The sequence below is a fragment of the Balaenoptera musculus genome, chromosome 15 (assembly GCF_009873245.2).
Source record: "Balaenoptera musculus isolate JJ_BM4_2016_0621 chromosome 15, mBalMus1.pri.v3, whole genome shotgun sequence".
Classification (NCBI taxonomy): Eukaryota; Metazoa; Chordata; class Mammalia; order Artiodactyla; family Balaenopteridae; genus Balaenoptera; species Balaenoptera musculus.
Window position 1 is genome coordinate 27,955,038 of NC_045799.1, and position 23,405 is coordinate 27,978,442.

At 38.8% G+C, this 23,405-nt stretch overlaps 1 protein-coding gene across 1 annotated transcript in view; it reads right to left on the minus strand.

The window, feature by feature from the left end:
- CSNK2A1 (casein kinase 2 alpha 1) overlaps nt 1-22,946 on the minus strand; it is a 54,062-nt gene extending 31,116 nt beyond the window's left edge. Inside the window, exon 1 of the mRNA XM_036825084.1 lies at nt 22,799-22,946. The gene's annotated coding sequence lies outside the window, so the exon portion shown is untranslated. The remainder of the gene's footprint in view (nt 1-22,798) is intronic.
- Between the last annotated feature and the right edge of the window lie 459 nt (nt 22,947-23,405).

Genomic DNA, 23,405 nt, shown 5'->3' on the forward strand with positions numbered 1-23,405 from the left:
GGCTTATCTGAAAGTTGGGAAAAGTGCTTGAGTCCTGAGTATCCTGAAGGTCAATTCTCCTATCTACCATTCACAACAGAAGTATACCTTAAAAAAATATAACTTACAGAAAAAGTATTACCTTTCCTTTTAATTTCCATTTTAAATGACCTTACTTAGTTCTTACTGTCCTCATGTATTGCATAAAAGGAGATGTAACTTTCATGGCTAATAATTTCAAATTTCAGATCACTAATTCTATTTTAAAAGCCCTCAGACTGACTCTGAAGACATGGCTAAGTTTTGTTTGCTCAATGCTTAGCCTAATAAAAGCCAATTAATCAACTATGAAAAATTCTTGTCAACAAAATTTTCCCTACTAAAGTCGGACCACACCTGCAACCAAAGCCAATTATTAATACATGGCTCTGCTTGACCTATACTTTAATAAAATGCAAAGAAAAGAAAACTTCACTAAATCATCAGGCTAAAATATGTACTGTGACACTAATAAGTTTATTGACATAAATGTAACAGAACTAATTAATTTCAATAAAAACTCCTTTTGCCCTCTTCAGTCAGTCTCTCCCTCTAATCTCTTCTACTCCATGTGATTTCTGTTTTTCAATCTGGCAACTAAAAAAGAAAATCAGAGGCTTAGTGAATGGACCAATATCAGAAAATGCACAAGTCTAATCAGTCATTTGTACTAATGTATTTTTATAGATCAATTTTCTAGTATTAGAACTAGAAAAGATTATTCTGGAACTCTAAATTTAAAAAATTTTCAAACTGTGAAACAGTTTTATTATGTCTTTTAACCCTAATATTTATTAGCATCTCCATCTTAAGAAAAAAAAAAAAGTTCCCCCTCCCATCCCTAGATCAACCATAGTTAATGAACAAGAGCTCATACTCATCCAGGCAGGACAAAGAGTTCTATAGTAAAGAATGCAGGATGTGCTTATATTGCACTGACTGCATGATTTAGGACCACTTGTTTAGAGGAAAAGCAGCTGTATGAGGAAAAAACACCTTTGAAGCACTGCAGCAGAGAATGAACTCTTCTTAGCAATCAGGCAGCAAAAACTGGTAAGAGGATTTGTGGAACTAACTATGTATATGTTTTTGCCTTGTTGTAGAAGCAAAGACAAATATTTAGCCATACAAACTTGTCCTTTCCCCTTTCAAAGCGGCACTGTTTAGAAGGTCAAATGAACACAAAAAAAGCATAAGTAGTTAATACTATCTGAATTACTTGTTTCAAATGTCCATAGTTGCCCTTAATTTCCAATTATCTCCTCCTTTCAAAATCAAGAGCAGAATGTTCATTCATTAAGCATTTATCTAATACTTATTATGTACCAGGAAACATGCTTGATTGCCAGGAAGGGATCCTTTCTCTAGGCCCAGGAGAATAAAGAGAAAGTAATTCTGCCCTCCAACAAAGAAAACAGACCATTAAAATCTCTGATCAGTGCTTGAAAGAATTAAGTCAGGGTGCTCTGCAGGAATTGAAGGGAACTTAAGTCACCCACCAACCCATTATTTAAGTCACCCACCAACCCATTATCATCCATTCAATAAATATTTATGGAGTACCTCAGTGTTTGGGGAAAGGCAGTCAGGGAAGAAATAACATCTAAGCTCAGTTTTGAAGGATGCACAGGAATTATTCAGATGAGAAACACCAATACAAGAAATTGTAAAGCACAATTCTTTAAGTTAGGAATTTTAAAGACCTATAACTTTGTATCCCAAAATGACCAAAAGCTGGCACACCCTGTTATCCTCTGTAAGAAGCACATCAGATCAACAACCTTTTAATCTTTTCCAATCTACGTTGGAAAACACTAGTGCACTCTACTCAACTGTTACTATATGTGGCCCTCTCCCCCGAAACAATGATTAATTCACAACCACTGCACTTTAGATCTCATTCTCTTCCTTTCTCCACTCCTCTAACAAATCAGTTCTACTGCAGAGATCACAAAGCAAAATGCCTAGAAAGGACAAGTAGCTAGAGTTTGTAGACAATCCCTGAAAGTGTGATTGTTTCTCAGTTTTCAAAGTGAGAAATCAAGATTTTTGCAGGTAACTTTCCTGTCTTCAGTAATGGGGGGCTAGGTTATTTAGGTCAACTCTCCTACTGAGAACCAAAGAGAATGGATTAAACACAAACACACACACACACACACACACACACACACACCCATCTCTCTCTCACATTCTTAAATAAGACCGACAAGCATATAGCCAAAAGTGAAGAGAAAATGAGAACCCAGAGAAGTAAGCAAGCAAGGAAGCCCAAAGCGTCTTTGTTGATCCCTGAAATTAGAATTTTGTTCTGACAGAAACCAAAGCCCAGAGCTCTCACAAGGTGAGGAGTCCCTCCTCATAATAAATAAATAGATAAGTAAATAAACTGAAGGTAGGAAAGAAGGGAGGGAGGGAGGATAAAGACGAGGCCCTCATCATAATAAGCCGAGACTTGAGAGAGTTACAATCTTAGGGTGGGAGTGAACAGGGAGTAGAAGATCCAGGGAAGAACTATAGCCCTATAGAGGGAATGTCTGATCTGAAGCTTGTTTTAAGGTGGTCCCTGGACCAGTAATGTCCACAGATACCTGACATGAACAAGCTCGCTGTGGGGAAAAATACCTTGCTGTGGGCTTCAAATGAATCCTACACATAATTTTTCATATACAACATCCAACTTGTAATCAAAGATAACTAGCAGGGCTTCCCTGGTGGCGCAGTGGTTGAGAATCTGCCTGCCAATGCAGGGGACACGGGTTCGAGCCCTGGTCTGGGAAGATCCCACATGCCACGGAGCGACTGGGCCCGTGAGCCACAATTACTGAGCCTGCGCGTCTGGAGCCTGTGCTCCGCAACAAGAGAGGCCGCGATGGTGAGAGGCCCGCGCACCGCGATGAAGAGTGGTCCCCACTTGCCGCAACTAGAGAAAGCCCTCGCACAGAAACGAAGACTCAACACAGTCATAAATAAATAAATAAATAAATAAATAAAAGAACGTGAATTTCTTAAAAAAAAAAAAAAAAAGATAACTAGGTGTTAAAGACTCCAATGGTTAGACTGGCAGAAAAAGAACAGACAACAGAAAAAAACCCACAGAGACTTAACAACTATGTTGACTATGCTTACAGAAATAAGTTTCAGAATACCTGCAGGGAACAGGATACTTAAAAAGTAACAGCAGATTTCAAAACATGGAAGAACAAAACAGAACTTTCAGAAATAAGAAGTAACTGAAATGGACTGATTTAACAGTAGATTCAGGGAACTCTCTGGTGGTCCAGTGGTTAGGACTCCATGCTCTCGATGTCGAGGGTGCTGGTTCAATCCCTGGTCAGGGAACTAAGATCCCACAAGCTGCGTGGTGGGGCCAAAAAAAAAAAAAAAAAAAAGTAGATTCAAAAGGATGAAGAGAAAACTAAGGAACTGGAAAACAGGTTACAAATTATCCACAGTGTAGCAGAAAGGCCAAAACTATGAAAAAATAAGAGAAGAATAATACCGTGAAGTGGTTTGATATACTTTTAATTGGAACTAGAAGAAAAGGAGAAAATGGGACAGGGCAGAGGCAACAGCTGAAGAGGTTAACAGTTTAGAAAGTCCCAGAAGCAATTAGACACAATCACATTCCAGAAGCCAACAAATACCAAACAAGATCAATAAAAAGAAATCACAACTAATCATGCAATAAAACAGAAGAAAAACCGAAGATAAAGAGAAATTTGAAAAGCAAGCAGAAAAGACAGACTGCATTCAAAGAAGCAACATTAGAACAGTTTTCTCCAAAAGCAACAATGAAGCCAAGACAGTTTAATACCTATAGTGTGCTGATGGAAAAAACCCGCCACATTAAAATTCTACATCCAGTAAATATCTCTAAAGAAAGAAAATAAGGAACAATAATCCCATTTGGAAGGTTTGAACTGAAAGAGAAAATGAAGACCAAAATTTATGGAAAAGTTCAAAAAAACATCTTTGATAAGTTATGGCTCCAAGTTACAATATTTACGATGGTATCTTACTGATAGAACAAAAATACCATATATTTCCAAACTAGAAAGATTGGTGGTAGGGGGGAATGGAATAAGAAGAATCCAAAAAAGGTAAGAAAAAAGAAGAAAAAAACCCAGAACATAAGAAACAGAGAAAAAAGTTACACAAATATGATTAATTATATTAAATATAAATGAAATAAATCATTCTGGTAAAAGACAAAAGACTGTCAGACTGGATTAAAAAAGAAATCCAAATGAACCAGAATAACCAAACCAGTCTTGAAAAAGAAAAATAAAGCTAAAGGAATCATACGATCTAATTTTAAGTTATTTATTGCAAAGCTTACAGTTTTTAAAACTGTGTCATTAGCAAAGGGATAAAACATAAATCAACAGAACAGAATGAGGTATAGAAATAGACCCACACAAATATGGCCAAATGATTTTTGACAAAGGTGGAAAAGCAGTTCAATGAAGAAAGGATCATCTTTTCTGTAAATAGTCTTGGGAAACTTGGACATCCATATACAAAATCACGACCTTCAATCTAAACCTCACACCTTATAAAAAAAACAACTCATAATGGATTGTGGATCTAAATGTAAAATGATCAAACCTTTATAAGAAAATCTTGTGATTCGAGATTAGGCAGAGTTCTTTACATGGCACCAAAAGCACAATCCTTAAAAGTAAAACCTGAAAAATTGGACCTCATCAACACTAAAACATTTCTGCTCTGTAAAAGACACTGTGAACAGAATGAAAAAAATGCCACAGATAGAATATATTTGCAAATCACATACCTGATAAAGGACTTGCATGTATGAAATACAAAGAACTCAACAATAAGAAAACACTCCAATTAAAAAACAAGCATAAGATCTGAACAGACACTTCACAAAAGATCAAATTAAAATGAGATCCACTACAGTTATTAAAATAGCTAAAAAAAAAAAAAAAAAAAAAATTGATGACACCAAAAGCTGGTGAGGATGTAACAGAAACTAATTTGGAGCAACAGAAACTAATTCATTCTTGATGAAAATGCAACATGCTATAGCAATCTTGGAAAAATCTGGCCACTGATTATAAAGTTAAATAAACACCATACAACTCAGCATTCCCACTCCTAAGTATTTACTCAAGTGAACTGAAAATCTATGTTCACACAAAAACCTGTATGCAAATGTTGACAGCAGCTTTATTCATAATCGCAAAAAAATGGAAACAACCAAGATGTCCAACAGGTGAATGGATAAATGGTGGTATAATCACACAATGGGAAACAAGCTATTGACTTGTACAACAACATGGATGAATCTTAAATATATTTTGTTAAGGAGCCAGATCTAAAAAGCTAGATATTGTATGTTTCCATTTATATGACATACTGAAAAAGGCAAAACTATGAAGACAGAACATGTGATTGACACATGGAAATGCAACTGTTCTGTTTAATACTGCAGAGGTGGATTTATTACTCTAAGTATTGTTAGAACCCATAGAACTGTGCACCACGAACAGCGGACATTTCTGGATGCAAATTCCTAGCTCTGTCCACTAAGAGCACCTAGAAGTAGTGTCAATGAGTAGCAACAAGAATAACTAGTGTCCAAACCTTGGTTTCTCAATACCTTTCTCCAATAAAAGGAAGGAGGGCTCTTTAGAAAAATGGCTGATTCTAGGATCGAGGCAGGGAAAATATAAGATAGCCTGGCAAATCTTGTAGTCAAAGGGACATGGGAGCCAACCTGAAAGAGTTCCAAGTGCAAAAGCTTGAACAATTTGAATAAAATATAATGACAGTATTAGATGGTAACCCCAAAGAATAAAATAAACATCCATGAGTCCACACTATATAAATAAATGATTTAATAAATTAAAAAAATCTTCCTTACACAAGAATTCAACTTACACATGTAGAAAGAAAAAAAGAAATAGAAAATTACCATTAGATCAGCACAGTAATTGCCGCAGGCAAGATCCACTGACTGATGCTAAAATTGGTTAGTAAAACTTTTAAGAGAACAGGATATTTGCATAGCCTCTAAGTATCTCCTCCAGGATACTCACTAACTACTATGATGGTTTTAACATATGTCCACAAATTATTTGATATGCCTCCCTTGAGGAGGTGGAGCTTAATGTTCCTTCTCTTGAAGATGGGTTGGACTTAGGAAAGCCCTTCTAATGAATAAGTATGGAAAGGGAGAAATAGCAACTCTATGGTGCAGAAACCTGGTAGACACTATCTAAACATCACTAAAGATAGGTTATGTTAGTATCATATACCCTAAATATGTAATGAGAAGAGCACATCACCTGTGGCATTCTCAAAAAGCCATAACCATAATCTAATCATGATTAGAGATTAGAAAAAGATTAGAACCTAAATTGAAGGACATTCTACAAATCTCACCAGTCTTCTCCAAAACTGTCAAAGTTTTGAAAATCAAGGAAAGACTGAGAAACTGTCACAGACTAGAGGAGACAAAACAACTAAATGTAATTTGGTATCTTGGACTGGATCCTGGAACAGAAAAAGGACATAACTGGTAAAATCCAAGTAAGTCCACAGTTTAGTTAATAGTACTGTATCAGTGTTAATTTCTTAGTTTATTATTAAAAGTTTATTAAAAGTGTCATGGTTATGTGATACGTTAACATAAGGGGAAGCTGGGTGAAGGGTATATGAGGATTCTATCTTTGCAACTCTTCTCTAAATCTGAAATTATTTCAAATTAAAAGTTAAATATTGACAATACTAGGTGCTAGAGAGATCTTACATTGCTAGTAGGAATGCAAAATAGTATAACAAAGCCCTTCTGGAAACAGTTTGGCAATTTCTTAGGAAGTTAAAAATTTTCACGTAACCCAGAAGCCCCACTCACTATGTCCATAAACACCTATACATGCAGATTTACAGCAGCTCTGTTCATAATCACCAAAGAATCTTAAATGGATAAGCAAACTGTGGTCCATCCAAACAATGGAATTCTACTCAACAATAAAAAGGAACTAACCACTGATACACACAGCTTTGATGAATCTCAAAAGCAATACTGAGTGAAAGAAGCCAGTTTCAAAATATTATATATTGCTTGATTCCATTTATATAACATTTGTGAAAAGATAAAACTATAGTAACTGAGAACAGAACAGTGGTTGCCAGAGAATAGGGGTGGGAGGCTGGGTAATATGAGGGAGATGATATAATTGCTCTGTCCCCTTGTTTTGATGGTGGTTACTTGACTCTTCGTGTGTCAAAATTTATAGAACTGTACACACAAAAAGGAATCAATTTTACTGTATACTGATTTAAAAAATAAAATTAAAAAAGGGGGAAAATCCTATCATATGCTGTATCCTAAAACATAGGATAACATGAAGAACATATCTGAAATACTTAGAGGAAAAAGACTTAGGAAAACTGATACAAGAAGAAATGAAAATCCTGAATATCTAGCCATTTCCATTTCAATCAGTATTGTAACTGGCTATCAGTTTTCAACCTCCATTCTGTCCTAATGTCTTCCTATTGCACAGCTTAGTATTTCCATAACACTTTGTAAAAAGTTTAAAACTTTAAAAAATGTTAAGCAAATGAGTACTGAACATGCTCCCCCCGCCTTTTCTGTGCCATTATAATTTATGCCCTCCACAATAGAGCTTGCTAGGGGAAATCCTACTCACCCTTCAAGAATCAGCAACTTTTACGTCCACAATGAAGCCTTCCACAACTCTCCAAAATGAACCAAAATACTTCCTCTATGGGGCCAAAGCACCCCCATATACTCATTACATTATCACATGTGTTTTGTTTACATACTTCTCACTCATTAAACTATCAATTCAAGGACCTGAACCATGATTTATTTCTCTTGGTATATACCCTGTGTTTATCACAGTGCCTAAGCATGTTGATATGTTCCATAAATGTTTGATGAACTGATATTAAGACAGTAATAGACAATATTTTGGCAAAAATCATATTTCCTTGCATACAGACGTGCTCCTGTTCAGAACTGAGAAAAGCAGTTTGGCTGTACAGGTATAATGGATATTTGATGTGCAGCCAATTTTACAGATGCTCTTTGGTCTTGCATGTAAATTTTATCACATAACAGTCATACTATCACTTCCCAGTGAGATGTGAAGCCAGTCAGCATGTGTGAGAGATGTTTCTTTGGAACCACAAGCTTTTATGAGGCCATGCATTTTACCCAGGTGATGAGCACAGTGCCATACAATCCTTGATAGAGCTACAGAAACAGTTCAGTACTCTATTACTGAAAAATGTGAACCTTGGATTTAACAGGAACACTGGAGCCACTAGGACCAAATATGACCTATCTGATTACAGTGAGGAAACTGCAGAATATAAGGCGTAATATCTTCTCCCTCTCTCTCCTTTACTATCATGGAGATAGGTTACCCAGGAGATACTCCCTGCAGGTGATCAATAAGCAATAATTAATAGGGTGGGTTGTCCTAGACTTGCCAACAACAGATAATAGGCTGGAACAGAGGGCAGCAAACATTTTCCAGCTTCCAATTCTAAAGAAATGTGAACGCCTATGCCTATACTACTCCTTGGGATTTATATTTATCACTTTTAAACCTAACAAGTCTAAGACCTAGGTAATACCTTTCCCATTTTACAGAAGGTGAATCTGAGCAATTTTTACAGTGTCATAATGAGGTGGTGATTTTAAAATATTCTGTCTAGATTCACAGCCTATTCGTTCTGCTTTATAGCAAACATATATGTCCTATTTGGCTCACACAGTATTTTTTCTTCCAATTTTTAAAACAGATAAAATCCACACAACATCACATCCATCATTTTAAAGTGTACAATTCAGTGGTTTTTAGTATGTCTGTAGCATGCAACCATCACTACCATATGATTCCAGAACATTACCTTCACCTCCAAAGAAAATGAATATCCCATAGCAGTCACTCCTAATACCCCCTCACCTCTTAAGAACCATGAATCTGCTTTCTGTCTCTATAGATTTGCCTATCCTGGACACTTCATAAAAACAGAATCACACAATATGTATCTCTGTGTATCTGGCTTCTTTCGTTTAGCATGTTTTCAAGGTTCATCCATGACGTAGCTTTACAGTAGTTCATTCCTTTCTATGGCTGAATCCACTGTAAAGATATACCACATTTTGTTCATCCATTCATCAGCTGATGGACATTTGTTTCCACTTTATGGCCATTATGAATAATGCTGTTATGAACATTCATGTGCAAGTTTTCCACAGTGTTTTTAAAAAGTGAATCAGATATTAAGTTGAATTATTTGTTAAAGATTTTCATAATAAATATTTCTAAGTGTGACTTGGTTGCCAACACTAAAAAACAAATCAACCTTCAGTTTCTCTTAAGAAGGAAGGAGAAAGATCTGTCTTTCTGGTAACAATGATTCTGCATTCCTGCACTGACAGAATCACTTGGATCTGCTAACGGTGATTATCCAACAATGGGCTCTAAAACCAACCCACTGGAAGATGCCACAGGTAAACCTGGACAACTCTATACATTTATCTTACTGACTTGACTCCTGCAGGTATTTCAGTTAGCAATCCCTGCTCTATACTAAATATATAAATTTATAAATATATAAGTAAATTAAAAATGATATATTTAAAAAAGGTAATGGGGAAAAATATGGGCAAAGAAGACATTCAGCATTATCAGATGCAACAGCAAGCTGGTTTAAGCTCTCAACTTAACACCATTGCTCCTTGATTTAGTTTCCATTACTAGTCCAATTAGAACTTAACAAAAAATACCTTGGAGTACTTTGCAGTATGCTTTTTGCCAATTAAGAAATACAGACCTAACCATAGATTTACAGAAATTTTCTAATGATCAAGACCCCTCCTCTGTACTCCAACAGCACACTTTGCTTACCTTTTCCATCTAGCAGTGTCACTGTACTGTTTACACATCTGTTGCCCTAGCTAAACAAAGCTCTAAAAGTAGAGAATAGTGCCTTTGTATCCTGAGGAGTCTACCACAGAAGCTGACATAGAATACCGTTCAGAAATATTTGCTGAAAGAATACTGTGACACCTGAGGAACAAAAACAAAGCAGGAGGTATAACTCTCCCAGACCTCAGACAATACTACAAAGCTACAGTAATCAAAACAGTGTCCTATCGGTATAAAAACAGATACACAGATCAGTGGAAGAGAACAGAGAGCCCAGAAATAAATCAACACACCTACAGTAAATTAATCTTTGACAAAGGAGGCAAGAATATAAAATGGGAAAAAGACAGTCTCTTCAGCAAGTGGTGCTGGGAAAGCTGGACAGCTGCATGTAAACCACTGAAGTTAGAACACACCCTCACACCATACACAAAAATAAACTCAAAATGGCTTAAAGACTAAGACATGACACCATAAAACTCCTAGAAGAGAGCATAGGCAAAACCCTCTGACATAAGTCGTACCAATGTTTTCTTAGGTCAGTCTCCTAAGGCAATAGAAATAAAAACAAAAATAAACAAATGGGATCTAATCAAACTTACAAGCTTTTACACAGCAAAGGAAACCACAAACAAACAAACAAACAAAAAACAATAACGAAAAGACACCTTACAGTCTAGGAGAAAATATTTGCAAATGATGCAACCGACAAGGGCTTAATTTCTAAAATATACAAACAGCTCATACAACTCAATAACAAAAACAACCAAAAAATGGGCAGAAGACCTTAACAGACATTTCTCCAAAGACGACATACAGATGGCCAGGAGGCACATGAAAAGATGCTCAAAATCACTAATTATTAGAGAAATGCAAATCAAAACTACAATGAGGTACCATCTCACATCAGTCAGAATGGCCATCGTTAAAAAGTCTACAAATAACAAATGCTAGAGAAGGTCTGGAGAAAAGGGAACCCTCCTACACTGTTGGTAGGAATGTAAGGTGGTACACCCACTATGGAGAACAGTATGGAGGTTCCTCAGAAAACTAAAAATAGAATGATCTAGCAGTCCCACTCCTGGGCATATACTGGGACAAAATTATAATTCAAAAAGATACATGTACCCCTATTTTCACAGCAGCACGATTCACAATAGCCAAAACATGGAAACAACCTAAATGTCCATTGACAGGTAATTGGATAAAGAAGATGTAGTACATATATACAATGAAATACTACTCAGCCATAAAAAAATGACAAAATAATGCCATTTGCAGCAACATGGATGCAACTAGAGTGCAGTTATCATAGTAAGTGCAGTAAGTCAGAAAGAGGAAAGACAAATACCATATAATATCACTTATATGTGGCATCTAAAATATGGTGCAAATGAACCTACCTACAAAACAGAAACAGACTCACAGACATAGAGATCAGACTTGTAGTTGCCGGGGGGAAGGGGAGAGGAATGGACTGGGAATTTGGGGTTGGTAGACACAACCTATTCATTTAGAATGGATAAACAACAAGGTCCTACTGTATAGCACAGGCAACTATATCCAATCTCCTGGGATAAACCATAATGGAAAAGAATATTTAAAAAAGAATGTATGTATGTGTATAACTGAGTCACTTTGCTGTACAGCAGAGATTGGCACAGCATTGTAAATCAACTACACTTCAATTAAAAAAAAATACTGGGACAAGTAAGTCATGCAAGTGTTGCTGTATTAAAAATAATAAAAAGGGGAAACTGTTATTTGGACCATACAAATTATTTGAAAATGGAGTTTATCAATGAGATCAGAGGTCCATTAACTCCCTAAAGTATATACAAAGTAGCACTGTACAGGTACACTTTTTGGAAGAAAAGATCAGGAGCTTTCATTACAGGCTCAGTGAAATCTGTAAACCCCAGGAAAACTAAGAATCGCTGAATTAGACAAAAGGAAAGGTACATTTTTCACATTGCAAAATATCAATTTTAAAAGGTTAACTTGATGGGAATTCCCTGGCGGTCCAGTGGTTAGGACTCCGTGCTTCCACTGCAGGGGGCACGGGTTTGCTCCCTGGTCGGGGAACTAAGATCCCTCAAGGCGAGCAGCAAAAAAAAAAAAAAAAAAAAAAAAAAAAAAAAAAAAAAAAAAAAATTAACCTGATAATTTACATAAATACTAAACAATTAAATTTCTCAAGTTACGCATATCCCATTTTTTCCTGAAGGAAGAGGAAGACCATGTATCCTAGGCTTCAATTTATGTTCCAGCATGAGACCCATGCTTGATGAATGATTAACAAAATGTCAGCTTCAGAAAAGATACAGTGGCATTCAGAGTCAGGTGAGGACACCAGTTTTACACAAGGGAACTTCAGTTTTGCCTTCCATTACTGCTTAAGAAAATAAGAAATTGAATTTCTTTACAAGTGTCCAAACTTTAATCGTTTAATCTTACACTTTAAAGTATATCCCCTGAGGGCTTCTCTGGTGGCACAGTGGTTAAGAGTCCACCTGCCAATGCAGGGGACACGGGTTGGAGCCCTGGTCCGGGAAGATCCCACATGCCGCAGAGCAACCAAGCCCGTGCGCCACAACTACTGAGCCTGCGCTCTAGAGCCTGCAAGCCACAACTACTGAAGCCCATGTGCCTAGAGCCCGTGCGCCACAACAAGAGAAGCCACCACAGTGAGAAGCCTGTGCACCGCAACAAAGAGTAGCCCCCGCTCGCCGCAACTAGGGAAAGCCCGCGCACAGCAGTGAAGACCCAACACAGCCAAAAATAAATAAATAAAATAAATAAAAAAATAAAGTATATCCCCTGAAATATACATGGAAAAAGAATTGCTTGAGGGTCAGAGACTTTAAAATGGTTTTTCCTAAACTTAAAGCCAAGACTACTTTAAGATTGGAATCCCCTAGAGTCTTAAAACTGTTAAGATACTCAATTACTGAACTTTCTGAATTAGGGCTTACAGCTTTTAAAAAGTCAAAACACAAAGAGAAAATATTTATATGGCAGACTTGGATAAATGATCAAGACCTTTGGACCTAAGATCATTGGCTTGGAGGCCCTGTACCCTGCACAAATGGCCAGAAGGCTGAGGGGACCAGAATCTCAGCACTTCTGTAACTCTCCCTGATATAGTCCATCGGCTGAAAAATTCTGATTTAATTAACCCAAAGAGATCGTAAGCTCAATAGTCAAAATCCATGCAAGTAGGCTGAGAAAACTATTATTATTATTCCATAGCTCCCCTTTATTTCAAGAGATAAGCAATCACCTTTTGCAGTTTTCAAGTATAGTTCACTAATATACTACCATTTCTTCTGGGAGATCATCTATTTGGAGATCACTGGCACAAGAAAACAAAAAAACAACCTAAACCTCCAAACCCTATAGCTTGAAATAAACCAAAAGAAAATATATTAGTGGGGAAAATGAATGTAAGATTAAATGAAGCTATCTTTTTTTCCTCTACTTTATCAAACTAATGCCATATAAATAATGTTTTTTTTTTAATTGGGGAAAAATACACAGGCCAAAAACGTTAACAATTAGCTCCTTGACAGTTACCCATACCCACTCCAACCCTCAAATCCCAAGACTCCAAGTGCACACTGAATAAGCAAGAAAACTACCTATTCAAAGCCAACAGTATAAGTTTTTTCGGGCCCTGTTAAGGGTCTGAATTCAGAATATAAATATTCACAATAACACCTGATAACTTCATGAAGTTATCAAGTTACTCTTGCATAACCCTGCAGGATTTTCAAGACATTATAATCTTAATATATCACTGGGCCTTATTTTTATTCCCATCTGCAAAACTTACAGGATTCTTGCTTTAAAGACAATACACTCAAGCATTTCCATAAAACAAACCAGCAAGTATGGAATCACAAAAAAAACATTAGCATTTGGGCCTTCTGTGTGAATTTCATTTCTCCACCTTTAAGCCAGAAAAGGAATCAAAGTGTCAGTGTTACATAAATAACATAGCAACAGTGGGAGGTCTTCCAGTGAAGGGAAGAATTATAAGAAAACCTAAGCATGGTAAAGAATATGAAAAAAAAATTATATATATATAAATAATATATATTATATAGATATCTCTGAATCACTTTACTGTACACCTGAAACACTGTAAATCAACTACACTTCAATAAACACAAAAAACAAAAAAACCCAAGCAGTTTGATTCGAATTAACACAGTTATATCTCAAACACTTGAGGTAAGTTTGAAGTACAGTAGTCTCCAATAATACAAAATATAATAAAGGATGGGCAAAGAAGCTATCATTTGTGTATCTTTTTACCAGGCAACACGAGCGAAATAAAGTCACAATCTGAAACTTTATTCCACTGGCCACAACCCTCTGGAAAAAAAAAGATTCATCTGCGACCTAGAGTAATCTAAAGTAGAATCCATCTATGTATGTAGTAACTATCATTTGAATGCCTCTTATAAACCAGATATGGTATGAGATGTAGATTCTCTTTTTAGAAATAAACATAGATTCAGAGGTTAAATAACCTGCCAAAAGTCACAAGGATACTAAGTGGCAGAGGCCAGATTTGAACCCAAGTCAAATGTTAGGTTTCAAAGCCTAAATAGGTTATTTTCACTAATTCAACACTATTTCCCCAATTCTGCACACTGATTCAACAACAGCTTACCTTTGTAATATGACAATGAAATGGATTGCTTTAAATTTGGAGACAAGGTGAGGGGTGAGGGGTACGAGTTTCAACAATCTGGAGTCTTCATTATTCTCCTATCTGAATGGGCTGGCCACCAGGTCACAGTGGTATACAAAATTAGGTTTGAAAAGATGGAAGAACAACTCCCAAGGCAGATGGCTATTTGTATTCATTCTATAGAGTCATAAATACAGAGTACTGTAAAGTACTGATAAAGACAGGTTCCTGCTCTGCCTAAGGAGTGTATGTATGATTTAAGAACACAGAGCAAAGAAAGCAAGTTAGTGGATTATCTGAGAGAGCAAGACACAGAGAACATGTTAATGCAGGAAAAAGTTCTCCTCCAAACACACAATACAAAAGTTAATTCCCAAACTGTGATCAAAGAACCACTGGGAATAAGACCTCTGATCCCAGGTTCACAAGTCTATAGGTGAGCAAAGCTTGAACTTTCCCCAAGTCTGCGATGGGAAGATTCACTTCTCTATCTAGAAGCAAGAGAACCCTAGATTCACTAAGACCAGATAACCACTTTGGCAATGCACACTGAAGGTGAGTACTGAGGCAATCTACACTGGGCATGAGTTACATACTGACCCACCCCTAAGCAGCAGCAATTCAGTACCTCACCCACCCAGCAGGCCACACCAGAAACAGAAGTACAGGTCAAAAGGCCTCACTGAAAAATAAGAACTCCTGGCAGAAAAAATGAAAATAGAGTAAAGAGTAGCAGCACTGGCAATGAACACACTGTCTTCACTGACAGGGAAAGGAAAGGCACCTGGCATTTTATAAATTATCCCCTTTAATCCTCAGAGTTACCCTGAGATAACATTAGCTGGCACTTTAGCTATTAATCCTCACAAGAATATTCTGAGGTAAGTAATGACCCCCATTTTACAGATGAAGAAACAGAAGGCTAATAAATAAGTTGTGCCCAAGGTAGTTGTTATCCTAACTGCAGAAATGACAAAATCCAGGCTTAAGAGTAAGTTAAGTAACCTTGGTTACTTAACCCAAACTTGGTCTGTCTCACTCCAAAGCTGGAGCTCTTTCCAACTACCCTGCTGCCTCCTTCCCCCAGTCCTCCCAGTAATCTGTTAAAGAATTCCATTCAGAATGAGAAATTCTCAATCCACTGCCCACCAAATTTCTGCAGCTGTTTCAGAAACTATACCCAAGATACAAAGCCAAAGGAGTTTTCATAAGAAAACACTCCAGGGCTTCCCTGGTGGCGCAGTGGTTGAGAATCTGCCTGCCAATGCAGGGGACACGGGTTCGAGCCCTGGTCTGGGAAGATCCCACATGCCACGGAGCAACTGGGCCCGTGAGCCACAGCTACTGAGCCTGCGCGTCTGGAGCCTGTGCTCCGCAACAAGAGAGACCGCGATAGTGAGAGGCCCGCGCACCGTGATGAAGAGTGGCCCCCACTTGCCACAACTGGAGAAAGCCCTCGCACAGAAATGAAGACCCAACACAGCTAAAATAAATAAATAAATAAATTTAAAAAAAAAAAAAAAAAAAAAAAGAAAACACTCCAGAAAGCTACTAAGTTATGGAATGATGCGTTATTACAAAATGTCACTGGACAAATTTACAGTGTCAGGGATAATTCAGCCTCAGGGCTAAATTTGATGTCAGGGATAATTTAGCCTCAGCACAGCACCTACCTGAAATGTAGCAAGAACTCAGGGCTTGTTGAAAGAGTAACATTGTTTAAAACTGGTTATAAATTCAACAAAGCCAAATGGCTAGTTTGTAGTTTCTGATATGACATGATTAAATTTTTAGGAAAATAATTTACACATTCATTTTTAACAAGGTTGCTTTCTTAAATATTATATAATATTAATGAGCTAGCTAAATTGAGAAATGCCCATTAGTGCATTAGTCATAACTTCAGAAAAATTTCAAATGTTCACTTTTCCAAGCAGATTAAAATGTTTCAGCTAACAAAAACCTGTCAGAAAATCCACAAGACCAGAAAGTATGAAAAGAAAAAAGGGGCCAATATAAAGGCATTTAAGATGTGACACATAAAATTATAAAACATTATTCTAAGTGTACCCTGGAATTTAACCCTAAAACCCTCACTTCAGATGACACATATTTTCTATGCAAGAAAACACTATCGTCATTAATGTAAAAAAAGCTTGCCCACCACAGTAACCGTTGCTAAGTACATTTCTTATGTCTAAGGCTGAAAGACACAGAATTTGGAGAAACCAGTGAAATCTCACTCCTAGTATGATACTGTTAATTCTTTCACCTTAAACTTTTAAAAAGACTCAGTCCTTGATTTCTATAATGTGAAGGAAAAAAAGTTTGGTCAACAAATTGGTCAGCTGCAATATACCCTGGACCATACCAAACATTTAAAAAAATCTACCAGTTGTCTATAACCCAATGTAAATATTTGTTACAATGACAAATGACAGCAGTTCCTTTTCTTAATAATCCTAGAGGAATTTCTTCATTTGAAAAGCTAGCTGGCTTAGATTTCTCTCTAATAAGAAACAACTAAATGATATAGTACTACTTTTGAAATTATCCATCTTAGGAGTTCAAAGAAATTTAGGTGTATGAACACACTAACACCCTTGTGAAACAAACTTGGCCCAAGTCACCCAATGAATTGTGATAGACCAAGGATCAAATCCAGTTTCTCATTTTAAACCAAGTATCACAAGCATTACCTTAAAACGCTAAGTCCTTACCTAATCCAATGCCAAATCATATCATTCTCAGTTTCTGAACTTGTACAAATTGTACTGTAATATTTATGTAAAAGCTGTCATACAGTTGTCAAAACAATTATCATAAATGTTATAACAGTGAACATCTTTTGGGCACTTAACTGTGTTAGGTACTATGCTAAATGTGTTACATGCATTATCTCAACTAATCTTCACAACGACCCTCATGAGGAAACTGAGGCACAGAGAGATAACCTAAGGTAAAATCTAAAAAAAGGACAAGGCAGGGGTACACAGGGAATATAGTTTAAAAGCCATGAATCCCCATTGCCTGGACCAGGATTCTAGGCCAGCTGTAGGGCTGAGATACTTGGTTTAGTCACTTAACCTTCATGTGGCCCAATTTCTTTTACTCTAAACATAAAAGTCAAACAGATTATCACAAAAGTCCTTCGTACCCTGAAATGCTCTAATTCTGTAATCATCCTTCTATTCAGGTAACTAACTCAAAGAGAAACTGTCTTATTTCCTCCATCCTCTGAAGTTCCCTTCACTAAAGTTGAGAGTCCACATTTTATGAATCTCATCAATAACATAGAGATAAACAACAACAAAAAAGGCTTTCTTAAAAGCTAGAACTCTATTCTGCAATTATGATCCCCAAACTTTCTTTTATTTTTTTTAAACTGTATTGACTTTTTTAGAAATTGAAGTATAGTTGATTTACAATATTGTAATAGTTTCAGGTGTAGAGCAAAGTGATCTAGTTATACACCCAAATCTTATTAACCTCAAATTGACAATGACAGGGAGAAAAGACCTTACAACAACTTTGGGTTGGGGTGGGAGGTATGAAAGACCAGACAGACTACTGTATATAGTAGTGGCTATCCATTCATAAAAAATAATCACTCATTTCCATCTCTTCTAAAAAATAGGAATTAAGTCTATAAAGGGTTGTCAAATAAACTCAATGCCTTATTCAGCCGATAAAAATGAATGAAGGAATTATCCAAGACGTTTATTATAGGCATGGAAGAATTATCAATTTATAGAAATTCTACCAGAATGGCCTAGAGCTCTAGAATCTACGTTTTACTGAGCTGGTCATTTAGCCCCTTCAAACTGCATCTAATGACAGTAACAGGATGCTTAAACATCTAGGGAAGAGGCCTAGGTTCCACTCAACACCATTATTCTGTGAAGTCTTCCAGAACCAAATCACTACAGAATAATCTTTGCTGCCTTTGTTCTCTAGAAAATAATCCCCCAAAGATTCTTAAATAAAATCAGCAAAACCCCTCTAATTAGTTTTCTTTTTCTTAAAATTTTTAAATTTTCTAATTAGTTTTCTACTGCTGCTGTAACAAACTACCGCAAACATAGAACAACACAATTTATTGTCTTACAGTTTCTACAGGCTAGAAGTGAGGTAGGCTTGGCTGGATCCTCTACTTATGGTCGTGCAAGGCCAAAAATCAAGGTGTCTATAGGGCTGTGTTCCTTGGTGGAAATTCTGGGGTGGGGAATCTGCTTTCAAGCTCATTCAGATTGTTGGCTGAATGTGGTTCCTTGCGGATGTAGGGCTGAGGTCCCCATTTCCTTGCCGGCTGTCAGCTGGGGCTGCCAGCATTCCTTCTTGTGCTTTCCACGTGGTCCCCTCCAGTAATGGCAGGGTGAGTCCCTCTCCTGCTTCAAATCTAACTCCAGATGGATAAAGTTCTCTGCTTTCATGTGCATAGACTGGACCTACCCAGAAAATCCAGGATAATATTCCTATCTTAGGATCCTTAAACCACAGTTACATCTGCAAAGTCCCTTTTGCCACAAAACAGTAACAAATTCAGATTCCAGAGGTTAGGGCACATATATCTTTGGGGGGTCATTCTACCTAACACAGTCCACCCTATGGGCTCCAAAGACTCATATCTCTCCCAAATGCAAATATATCCATTCTATCCTAAGGTCTCATTCCATTAAAGCATCAACTCAAAGTCCAAAAATCTCATCTAAAGCTCATCAATTCAAAACTCCCAAATCTCACCATCTAAATCAAACGTGGATGAAGCTCTGGTTATAATACATTAAGTGCAACCCGTGGAGCACAATTCCTAGGGAAAAAAAAAAAAGTTATCTGTTCCCAACGTACAACGGTGAGACCGGCATAAGGCAACTTATAGACATTCTAGTTCAAACAGGGAAAATATAAAAGAAAGTAGGGAAAATATAAGAAAAAGCAGATCCATCGGTCCAAAGCAGTTTCAAAATGTGGGCAAGCTCCATTCCATTTCAAAGCCAGGGAAAACTCTTCTGCGGCCTTAGACTCCACCTCTTTGGGCTCTTGGTTCCACCCTCTGAGTCATTCTTCTTTTTTAATGAAAAGGAACACATTCACATCTAAGTAGTTTTTTTACCAGCCTGCTTCCTACCAGTAAAACTGGGGGTGGGGGTGGGGGTGGGGAGGGGTGGGTTGAGAGCTCTCTTTAATTTACTACTTTGTGTTTTTCAATCCAAGCTGGCACTGTTTTTGCTAGTATAAAACGCTCAAGAACCTAGTGGGCTTCACATGAATTTCACATGAGCTCACTGAGGCTCACACCCCACAGATAAACCAGGCTGTACCTTCAATACTTGGCTTGGAAATCTCAGCTAAATATCCAAGTTCATCACTTATAAGTTTTCTTTTCCACCTGACCACAGGACACAATTCTAAGCTTATTTGCCACTATGTAACAAAGATCCTCTTTCCTCCAGTTTCCAATGCACACCTCACTTCCACCTCAGCCCTCACTACTTCTACTAACGATCTGTTCTAGGTCTTTTCTATTATGCTCCTCAAAAACTTGCTGGCCTCTTCTACTGCCGCTTTCACATTTTTAGGTAACGGTACCCCACTCTTGGTACCAAAATCTACACTAGTGTTCTATTGCTGCCATAACAAAACCACAAACGTCGTGGCTTTAAAACAATAGAAATTTATTGTCTCACAGTTTCTGTAGGTCAGAAGTTGGGTGGGCTTGGCTAGGTCTTCTGCTTAGGGTCTCACAAGGCCAAAATCAAGGTGTTATCCTTGCTGGAAACTGGGGAATAATCCACTTTCAAGCTCATTCAGGTTGTTGGCCAAATTCAGTTCCTCGTGGTTGTAGGACTGAGGTCTCCATTTCCTTGCTGGCTGTCAGCCGGGGCTGGTCTTTGCTACTAGAGGCTCCCCGCATTCCTTCTCATGCTTTCCATGTGGCCCCCTCTAGCAACAGCAAATGGAGTCCCTCTCATGATTCGATTCTGATTTCCCCTTCTGCCCCATCTCTCTCGACTCCCAGCTGGAGAAAGTTCTCTGCTTTTAAGGGCTCATGTGATTAGATTGGGCCTACCCACTAAATCCAGGATAATCTTCCTATTTTAAGATATTTAACTACATCTGCAAAGTCCCTTTTACCAAGTAACATATTTACAGATTCTGGGAATTAGAGTTTGGACATCTTGGGGGTGGTGGTGGTGGTCATTCTGCCTACTACAAACCCAAATCCTATGTAAAGTTTTAAACTTAGTTACCAAAGAAAACTTCTCCTTTCTCCTAAAGAGCATGTGAAGTAAAGCTATATGTTCAGAGACAAGAGACAATGGTAAAATCAAGGACTCTCACCCTGGAAGAATGTGGCTAGGCAACAGAACCAAAAATACACTGTAAAAAAGAAGCTACTTGTTTCATTCCCAAACAGCTAGGCAATTAACCCATTAGGTAGAGACTAACCTATTGCTCCCCCTTAAATGTGTGCTCCTCTTCTCTACTGTATTCTACATAACAGGATATAACTAGGCATGTTTGGTTTTTGCATTTAAACAAAAGTTACCCCAGGGTGACCTAATTTTGTAATCAGCTGATAAACCAATCTAAGCAAACTTCAAATATTTTCATTCTTTCTTCAAGTCATACACCCTCCCCCAATAGCAAATGAAAGGCAAGTATTTCAAAGTCACAGAAGGATACAACTGCCCAGGTAAAACTGCTGGTGAACTTTTAAAAACGACAAGAGGCAGAACTACTATTGGTCCTGGTCTTTCAGCTCAAGGTCCACCAAGCCAGTTAAGCCAACTGACTTACAACAAAAGAAAAACACCTCAACAACTACAAATATAATTTTCTGAAGCCTTGCCTATTGTCAGATTATTGACCATTACCTAGAATGAAGGAACCCCATATATACCAGCTAGTCCCTTTAATAAAAGTGACAGGTAAGGTCTATGGAGCACTTACTACCTACCAGGCACTGTGGTAAGCACTTGACACAAATTATCTTATTTACTCCTCACCATAAACTCACCATCTAGGAAATATCATCACCCCCATTTTACAGATAGGAAAACTGAGGTTTACAGAAGTTAGGTCACACAGCTAAATAACAGTGGCACTTATATTTGATAATCCAGATATGTAATGCCACTCCTTAGATGGAATGGGGTCTTCCAACTCTTAGAAAAATCTTCCCTTTCTAGCTTTCTTTTCATTTCCTCTCCTCACGCCCACTTCTCAATAGAATTTAGCAGCTGAAAGGTAATCAGGTCTTCCTCAATTAATTTGCTACCTCCTTTCCAGAACTCTTTCCTTCCCACAATAGCAACAGCCAAGAAGCAACTTCTCCTGACCCTTCCTTCCCAAAAACAAACTACATAAGCTCCACCCATCACTTGCCAAGGCTAGAAATGTTCCAACGCTGCAAAAATATAAACAACCGACAAACAAAAACAAAAGTCCTACTCTTCAAAGGTCACAAACTAACATGCACACTCTTAGCCAACCTTTCATTCTACATACCTCTCCTCTTCCATCCAAGCTCCCAACTAACCCTTAACTCCAACTCCACCCGTTCTGCCCCACTTCATGGTCCCTTCCCCTTTATCCTCACCGACCTCTCCCCGGGTCCCCTTCACCTTGCTCCCCAGTGTGCAGGTGGGAAGCCCAATTTCGCCTAGAGGGACCTTAGAAGGCCCCCACTACAGCTGCTCTGCTCCGCGGGAGGGTCAACCCCAGCCTACACTGCGGGCACCACTCCCCTAGGCACCCTCCCCCAGCATCCCCCCCGGCGGCCCCACCCCTCCAGCTCCCTTCCCCCTCTGGCGACCCCCTCCTCCAACTTGCCCCCTAGTCCCCGCCCCAGCCCAGCCCTCTCCCCCGCAACAAGCTGGACTCTCGAGAGCCAGTTCCCACCCTCCTATCAGCCTCTGCCCCCAAGCCTCACTCCCCACCCTGGGGGGTGGCCCAGGGCCTCCCCGATGGGCTGCAGGATCCTCGGCTAGTGTGTGTGTCGGGGGGGGGGGCAGGGGAAGGCGAAGGGCCGCTCGGGAGTCTGCTGGAAGCGTTAGAGGCGGCCGCGCCCCGCTGCCCCATCCTGGGCCCACCCGCACCCCCCAACGACCTCGCCTGGCGGCTCCCACGGTACCTGTGGTGGAAGCTGCAGCGGCAGCGGCCGCTCTCCCCTCTTCACACAGACAATATGGCGGCGGCGGCGGAGGAGACACACGGCTCGGCCGCCAGCCGCAGGGACCAGAGCGAGGCTGCAGCCGCCGCTGCAGGAAGCGGAAACCCCCCTCCGACCAGGAGGCGGGGCGGGACCGCTTCCGACTCCTCCCCCAGCGGAATCTCGCAGAGTGCGGCGCCATGCTGGGATGTGTCATTGTATCCCTAGGAGTTCAGTTCCGGACTGGGGCGCAAAATGGAACAAGTTCTCAACGTAAAGCATAATAAGGAGACTTGCAATAATTAAGCGCATTTTATTTCAGTACCTGTACGAACTGACGAGAGAGAGAACACGAACCTCCCACTAAGTGTATAATTGGTTTGACCCAAGGTAAGATGGTGGTCCCTAGGTTTCCCGCACTTCACCCAGCTGGCGAGTTCTAAAAGTCGGCAAGCCGGCCCGCCTTTCTTGGAAAGAAGCATGCGCGACCTTCAGAGCTGGAGAGCGAAGCGTTTTGGGAGTTGAAGTCTGCTGCTCCGGCCCCTCGTCTAGGGTTGGGGTTCCAGCAGCACGTTTTTTTCTGCTCAAA